Raw genomic sequence first — 7,756 nt, forward strand, 5'->3', positions numbered from 1 at the left:
TAAACGGCGTCAGCAAACATTTGCATCTTCTTATCAATAGGTGGCGCTTTCACCCTTTCCCGCAGTTTACTCGGACTCCTTGTGGAATTCAACAGACTTCGGAAAGAGCAAATATTTCAACTCTTTCTAACTTTGATAGATAGTCTCAAGTCTTAAAACTTCACATTATTGCTAGCTATTTTGTTTCTTTGAAAATCATCCTGTTTGGACATTAGTGATTATGCTTAAAGAAAGCCTGAAGTTCTTTTTCAAGTCTAAACATTTTAAAAAATTATCTTTTGTTTTCTTGAACTATCTGGTTATATTCCACCCACTACAGGGGAAAACTTACAGAATGCCCCGTTATGAATTTCCTAATATAGAATGACTCTACAAATTTCCCTATTTTGATGAATATAATTCTTAATTGAAAAAGATTGCTAACAAAAATTTCAAATGTAACCACATATAAACCACTGTCAGAGTAAGACTGCCATGTGTAGGAAAACTCAGTCAAACAGACAAGTCTAAAACAAACCTATATTTAGAATGTTATATGACTTTATATTTAGTCATACTGGATCTTTGAACTTCTATCAAGTCTGAGTTACAGTGTTATTTACACACTTTCTAAGTGATAGATAATAGTCTTTGCAATGTAAAATACGGACGAATCTTAAAAATATTCTTTCAGAGTACATCTTTATAATTTCTTACTAAAATATCTGTCCATAAAATGATTCCCTTCAATAAAGCATACTGTCAAATATTAATGCACACTATCAAATTTGTACTATAGTACCACAGTCTATATTTCTGATTACTTAAAAGACAAGTGTATTAAAATATCAGTGAAGAACATGATAATTTTCTGTTTAGAGGGACAGTGCTGTGGTTAATAAAACATTCTATATTTGTAAAAAATAAACATTGGAGTCAAGTGACACTGTATATTTTAATGCTCAATTAAACTATATGGTTCCCAGACTTCAATTTTTTATTTAATTTTCTTCACTAATTTTAGTATATTTTTAAATTTGATATTGTATTTGTTGTTCTGAGTTAAATGAAAAGTTTTAATTTTAAAGATATATTGGCTTCCAACATATAAGTGGATATTAGCCCCAAAGCTTGGAATAGCCAAGATATAATTCACAGACCAAATGAAGCTCAAGAAGAAAGACCAAAATGTAGATGCACTAATACTTCGTAGAAGGCAGAACAAAATACTCACGAAAGGAAATACAGGGACAACGAGTAGAGCAGAGAGTGAAGGAAAGGCCATGCAGAAAGTGCTCCACTTGGGATCCATCCCATATGCAGACACCAAACCCAGTCACTATTGCTGATGCCAAGAAGTGTTTGCTGACAGGAGCCTGATATGGATGTCTCCTGAGAGTCTCTGCCAGAGCCCTACTGATACAGATAAGGAAGCTTGCAGCTAACCATCAGACTGAGCACAGGGACCCCAGTGAAGGAGTTAGAGAAAGGGCTGAAGGAGATGAAGGGGTTTGCAAGCCCATAGGAAGAACAACAATATCAACCAACCAGACCCCCCCCCCAGAGTTCCCAAGGACTATACATGGAGGGACCCATGGCTCCAGCCACATATGTAGCAGAGGATGGCCTTGTCGGGGATCAGTGCAAGGAGAAGCCCTTGGTCCTGTAAAGGCTTTTTTCCCCAGTGTAGGTGAATGCCAGTGTGTTGAGGTGGGAGTGGGTGGGTGGGAGGGGGAGCATTCTGATAGAAGGAAGGGGAGGGAGGATGAGAGGGGGGAACCAGGAAAGGAGATAATATTTGAAATGTAACTACATAATCTATTCAATAAAAACAAAATGAAAAGTGTAACCTGTTAAAAGTTATGTCTTGGGTTGGGGATTTAGCTCAGTGGTAGAGCGCTTGACTCTGTCCTCAGCTCCGGACAAAAACAAAAAAAAACAAAAAAAAACAAAAAAAAAACAAAAAAAAACAAAGTTATGTCTTTATAAACACTATCGCACGGTATATTTGTATGAACAGAATATGAAAATTTTATTATTTTCTCCAAAGCATACAACCTAATTAAAACTACAAGAGTAAAAAATAAAAACTAAGTTTTACAATTAATTTATCTTCACAAAAGAAACCTAATCATATAAGTTACCAGTAATTTTTTTTGTAATTGAAAAAATTCTTAATGATATCAGACTCTTACCATAATTCTGTCTACAAAGCTATGATAATTGTTAAAGTGGATTTCACTGCTTCTCTCCCCATAACTCAAACTGATAATCTTGGTTTAATTCATGTGTGCTTCATCACTTCCTTTTCCCACAAGAGAAACAGACAATAAGTTCAAAAGGAGTTCCATTCTTAATTTCTTCCAAAAATTATAGAATCTTCGAGAAAAATATTTCCATTCTTGAATTGGCCTTATATATAAGAGATTCTATTGATATATTATTACCTTTTATACATCCTAATAAACAGGATTGCTTATACTTGGAAGATCCTCTGCAGTAAGAACAAAGCACACTATGTCGGAATGAAAACCCTTGGGGTGTTTATTATACATGGGCTTATGCTTTAAAGTGCATCGCTTTTGCAACCCTATGCTTTACATATATAGAGCCTGACATTATTAGATAACATTGTAAATGGATCTAGTACAGATTCCATCCACTCCCAGCGTAAGAGGATCGCTGTAAGGCTGATAAATGTCAAGCATCGGTAGTCCTATGCTTAAACAGTCTTGAAGAGACAAAAACGGATATGATAGGCATAGCCCTCCATTATCAAGACAGCGATGATAAAGTACAACACTTAAGAGATTTTACTAACAGTTTAAGAGTTCTGGCACAGTACAGACTGCGTATAATGAGGCTTCTAAACGTTCAGCTCACACAACTTGCATTTGAAGAGATAAAATACTTTACAAACTCTATTTCATTAATCTTCACAATATCTCTGCGAAGAATTATGAACACCAATCACCAGATTACAGAGGGATGGCATTGAAATGTTGAATGAATTCCCAGTCCTCTCAGAGAGAGCCTTGGAGTATCTCCTTACAATGACGTTATATCTATCGCCAGCCTTCTAGATCAAATTAATGTGTTAAACCGCACAAAGAATCAATATGTTATACTTTGTTCAGTAGAAGAAAAAGTGAAATTTCTCTAAAAGGATAGATGAAAATCTTTTTTGAATTTGATAATAGGTTAAAGTAATATTTTATTGCTATGTTAGAAGTAAATTCAAAAGTATGTCTTCTAAAAAAAGCATTGCCCAGTGACTCTTCTCAAAGCCTATTCTAGTGGTCACATTAATGCCAGGTAAGAATTTTAATCTTGCAGTAAATTAGTCTAATCATATCATTAAATAACTATTCAAGCCATTCTAGCAGCACATGTTTTGTATTGTATTATTAACAGCTCTTCAAAGGGCCCACAACATTATCACCATCAATAAATTGTTATTGACCACTTACTGTGGACAGCTTGAGTTTCAAAAGATCATATTGCTTCCAATTTGTTAAGCTAATCTTTTATAGATTTATTTTCATGTTGACAAACCAACTTCTTGTTATGTCCATAGGGCAAAACTTAGTCTTGGCATCCAAAAAAAAAAAAAAAAAAGATTCTTTCTAACAAATGAGTCTTTAAATGTGTTTGATAACCTATTATTAAGTAATCAGTTTTTTAAAAGTGTAAAAGATAGTTTGACATCATATAACTCTAGCAAGATGAAAAACTACAGTTATTAAGAACAATTGGGGTCATTATACAAAAATGCAAGCACCGAGTGCAGAACACCTCCATATTAGCCATTTGTTAGAGAGGCAAAGACACCATTGCTCTCAGACACCCACCGGAACTAGCTGATGAGTCCCATCTGCTCTATACACCATACATCTTGGATGCGAGATGAAGAGAAAATAAGCTGACAGTGTCCTATAGAATTTCTCAGTATATATATTTAGAGACCAGTCTATTATTTTTGTCATCAAACACATGTAGATAAACCTTACATATGTAATATAAATGTACAAATGGAAAAAATTAAGTTGAACATTTCCAGACAAATATGACAGCACAGCTAAAGTTTCTAAAAATTCAAATTATATATATATATATTCTCTTTGCTTATATTTATAAATGGTGTTATATTATCTTCAGTGAAATAGATGCTTCAATTGTAAAGCCTAGTTATAAACTCTACTTTTCTTACCAGCCTGACAGGCAAGATTTGTCTATTGGTATCATGATGCCATAAAAATTATGGGGTAACCAACTACTATCTAATTAAAAGAAAATTGTGAAGGAAAACATCTTTAATATGGTAAATACAGTCTAATATACAAGAGTAAAGAGACTATAGAGTCTGATGAAAGTGGGTAAGGAGCTAAGAGCTCAACCGACATCACCACACCAACCTATTAAATATCTCACAAAGACTAAATCTCACCTTATACATAAACACATCTTTTTGCAGTGAGTGGATGTAAATGCAAAGATTCATGGTTATACAAATGCTAAAAATAAAGAATAGCTAAGCATTTAACTCTAGACAAAAGGTCTACACTATCTCCTTAAATGTCAGACGATATTGAGGAAGAGAGGGTAGAAAGAATAGACAAAACACAGGGAGAGAATCATGGACTAACACTTTCTCAGCTGTATACAGCTATGGTAACTACAAACTCATAGCGAATGTGTATGCTACCACTGAGCCCAGAGTTACGCTTTTCTATCACTCCACTTAGGGGAGGAGGAGGGGGGAGTGGGAGGGGGAGGTTGTTGGCACAGAAGACCTAACTGCTGATCTATTGGCAATGTTCAAATTATACCTGAAGGAGAGTGAGAATATGGATTTGCATACCTATTTGTGAGTTCACCAGGCTCTGTGGGTAAGTCCCAAACTCAGCATGGGGCATAATTCTGATTACTTTTTGTGGGACTCTAAACAAACACAATTAATGAATAGATGGCAGATTAATCAAAACAATAAAGATAAGAAAATGTATTATTGTATTAAAAATTAAGCAATAATGTTAAGATATAGAAGAAATAAGAATTTTCAAACTATTCTTTACCATTGTGGATAAAACGAATGAGTAGGGTTTGTTGAAACATTTTAGCTTTTTATCTGTTCTTTGAGAATTTCATGTTAGGCACTCCAATGCTACTCATTTTCCCAATGCTTCCTACTTTTCTTCATCCTTGCAACAGCCCCCCCCCCACTACAACCACTAAAAAAAAATTGTTGTGAAAACAATAGTGCATCACATTGTGCCTCACACTATTCCCCTTTGTCCATACTTCTATTCTTGCAAATGTTCATTGTAATGAGGAGTTGGTCTGGTATAAGGCCTCTGATCACCTGATCTGTTAATACTAGAGTCTCACTGGGTCTCTTCTCAGATATCTTGTTGTTGTCCTGTGTCTTGGAGATCCTGTAGTTTTAAGTCTGTAGATCTCTTCGCTTCAGGAACTCCAACAATTCATAGATGGGGTAGATGTTGGGTTTGGCCAATTCAAAGTGAAGGATCTGGGCCTCAGAGCTATCTGAGCTGGCCAACTCTTGGTGCCTGCTCAGCAGCAAGCTCCACAACTAGGGCCAGCTTTACCCTGCTGCCCAGGACAGGTGCAGGTTCAGCTCTCCTGAATGCTACACCTGAGGATGGATGAAGACTGCTCTCCTTCTCTCAGGACATCATAGCCAGGTTTCTCACCTAACTCTCCCTTATGCATGCCACTGTACATGAAGCTAATGTAGGGCCAGCTCTCCCACACTGGTGTCCTGGGGACCCACTCGCCTAGAACCTGTAAAATGTGGGAAGTGTCTCACAAATACAGTGTCTCAGGGTTGGGGCAGCTCTCCTGCTTCATTGCCCCCAGGCCTAGCTCTCTCACAAAACCCAGGAGAGGGGCGGGGCCTGTTATGCTCAGCTCTCACATGTCAACATGCCCTGGGTAGCAGCCTAGAGAGGGACATCCTCCTGGCTTTTGGTGGTAACAGATGTCCAGTAGTGGAGAGATATGGGCCAAGATATAGACCCAATGACAGCATAAGGCATGATTCCACCATGGTCCTCAGTGGCCACCAGCTACTCACATCATGATGTTCCTCACTAGCCTGGAGTCTCCAGTTCTGCCTCTCTTCACTGTGCTCACATCCTTCTGTTTCTCTTCCATTTCTCCACCATTTACTCATTCTTTTAAGTGGCATCTGGGGACCTCTCAGTGTCAGTGGTGATCTCGGGTGTGCTCTCACAACAGATATGCTCTGCTCATGCATTAAGGCAATGGGCAGGGGTCATCTCCTCCAACGTCTCATCCCTCAGGTCTTCATGGCTCTGGAATGGTGATACCTCATGCTAGCTCCCTGCCCAGGCCCATGGCACAAGACTGGTGTTATTCTTGGACTCAGTTCTCTCCTGGACTACCTGAGTGGCCCCTTGAGAATGCTGACTATCTTGGGTTCACTCCTCCTTGCGGCCTGAAGTCCCATACATGGCTCTTCTAGTCTACTTATTCCTCATCCTGGGAGCTCCTCCAGGCCGGCCTGATACCTTATTGGTGGTTGTCTCAGGTTCACTTTTTTCAGGAAATGTTAGACTACTAATCATTTAGATGTTCCTAGATCAGAACATTGATTATAGGCATAGCCTCTCTCCCTTCTGCAACCTACAACTATGTGTGTGAGACAATGGCCATACCTGAAATAACTCTAGTGGTAGGGAATTTGTTCAATGTTACAGCTCATGTCATTTGGCCATTTCGGCAGTCTTCCATTCCAAGCAGGAGATGCTGTAGAGCTGGACCGTTTTCAGCCTTATTAACTTTGTATGTTTAGGTCAGTACACCAACCTTACTGCCTTGTATAGTAGCCCTGTGGACACATTACCTCATCTCTCATTTTGATTGGTGTGATAGCTTACTGTTTTGTCAGTACCATTATTACTTCATCCAGTATCTACATAGCAACTAAAGTGATTTGGTTCATTCCTTGCGCTCTTCTTCCTCCTCCCTAGCCTATGATTGCCCCCTACAGCATTTATCATCTCTTGTGTTTTTGCTACCCATTGTTACACCCGAATATAAATAAATAAATAAATAAATAAATAAATAAATAAATAAATAAATAATACAACCCACATACTCCATTCTGTGTTGCCTGCATGTGCATGTTTATAGGGCTGAGTACTTTCTATTAGGTAATAAATCAGTGGTGTCTTCTCCACAAGGTTAATGATGCCACTCAGATCAATTGCTAATTTCTTTTGCTCTTCATCTATGGGTAAGGACCCATGAAATTCCTCCTTTATATGGTGAGAAATTAACTGGTTCTTGCATTGCTATGACATGTGTATATTCCTGTATTGTTTAGATTTCACAGAAGAAGAAAAAAATCACAGACTATTTCCTGGCTCTCTGTCTCTCTCAATCTTTCCACCCCTTCTTCTGTGATTTCCCTGAGTCATACACGTGAATGTTTTATCATAGATATATTGCTTAGAGTTGGAACACATGGTCAGTTGTTCTCTGAATATGTCAATAAAGACATAATTCTAACTTAAGAATATTAATATGTGCTTTAGCAAAATGTTTATTTGATAAGTTTATAAAAATTTTCAATAAATGATGAATCAAGCTTTTGTCTCTGTTAGAACTGGTTGAGTAGGAAGGTAAAAGGAACAATCAGAAAAATATTTAACAATGTTGTCTTTTTTCAGAATAACATGAAGCCTTCACTAGTTGCCTCTGGGTCTCCTTTTTACTATGTACGAAAAGA

The 7,756-nt window shown here is 37.5% G+C and overlaps 1 non-coding gene across 1 annotated transcript; it reads right to left on the reverse strand.

The window, feature by feature from the left end:
• Window positions 1–6,570: 6,570 nt before the first annotated feature.
• LOC120097259 (small nucleolar RNA SNORA17) lies at window positions 6,571–6,702 on the reverse strand. Its single transcript, XR_015639217.1, has one exon. It is a non-coding gene; the product is annotated as a small nucleolar RNA SNORA17 (small nucleolar RNA).
• Window positions 6,703–7,756: the final 1,054 nt, after the last annotated feature.

This window comes from Rattus norvegicus, chromosome 15, assembly GCF_021556685.1.
Source record: "Rattus norvegicus strain SHRSP/BbbUtx chromosome 15, alternate assembly SHRSP_T2T, whole genome shotgun sequence".
NCBI lineage: Eukaryota > Metazoa > Chordata > Mammalia > Rodentia > Muridae > Rattus > Rattus norvegicus.